This window comes from Gossypium arboreum, chromosome 11 (genome assembly GCF_025698485.1).
Source record: "Gossypium arboreum isolate Shixiya-1 chromosome 11, ASM2569848v2, whole genome shotgun sequence".
Classification (NCBI taxonomy): domain Eukaryota; kingdom Viridiplantae; phylum Streptophyta; class Magnoliopsida; order Malvales; family Malvaceae; genus Gossypium; species Gossypium arboreum.
In genome coordinates, this window is record NC_069080.1 from 121226244 (window position 1) to 121227289 (window position 1046).

General features: G+C 39.2%; 1 non-coding gene across 1 annotated transcript; it reads right to left on the reverse strand.

Annotated features, from left to right (window-relative positions):
- On the reverse strand, positions 1-107 carry LOC128285098 (small nucleolar RNA R71). The gene has a single exon (XR_008275512.1). It is a non-coding gene; the product is annotated as a small nucleolar RNA R71 (small nucleolar RNA).
- Positions 108-1046: the final 939 nt, after the last annotated feature.

Here is a 1046-nt window from a genome sequence, read left to right on the forward strand (position 1 = left end):
AAGTTGAGGAACGAGACCACAACTTTCCAATAATTGGATGACGAGTCTTTGTATGAGGCTTGAGAGCGATTTAAGGAGTTACTTCGTAAGTGCCATCATCATGGGATTCCTCATTGTATCAAGTTAGAGACATTCTATAATGGTCTCAATGTACATACAAGATTGATGGTAGATACTTCTGCGAATGGTGTAATTTTGTCTAAGTCTTATAATGAGGCTTATGAGATCATCGAGAGGATCACGAGCAACAACTATCAATGGCCAACAAATCGAACAGCTTCAGGAAGACGTGTAGTCGGAGTTCATGAAGTTAATGCTCTCACTTTGTTATCAACTCAGGTATTGTCTACTTCCTCTATGTTAAAGTAATTTACCGCTAATAGTGCTAATAATTTTGCAGCTCAGCCACCAAGTTTGTTTGAAGTTGTTTCATGTGTGTACTATGGGGAAGGTCATTCTTTCGAGAATTTCCCATTAAATCCCAAGTCAGTATATTATGTGGGGAACCAAAATCAAAATAGGAGAGGACAAGGACCCTAGTCTAACTTCTATAATCCTTCATGGCGTAATCACCCCAACTTTTCTTGGAGCAACCAAGGAAATGGACCAAACAACAACTTTATGTAGCATAGACCCAACCAATCTTAGGGGTTTAATCAGAAGCTCCAAAACCACCTCAAGCTGAATCATCAAATAGTTTGGAGAACTTGTTGAAAGCGTACATGGAAAAGAATGACACTTTGATCCAGAGTCAAGCAGCAACACTGAAAAATTTGGAAAAGCAAATGGGTCAGTTAGCTACGAAGCTTCGTAATAGACCACAAGGAACTTTGCCAAGCGATACTGAGAATCCAAGAAATTGGGGTAAAAAACATATCAAGGTAGTGGCATTGTGAAGTGGTAAAATTCTGGAACCCCGAGTGATTGATGTTGAGGATGAGCCTGTCGAAAAAGGGGAAAGTCAACAAGCTGTTGAAGTCCCTACACCAAAAGAGTCAGAATCTATAAAGACTGACAATGTAAATCCTAACTTAGTAAATTTAGAT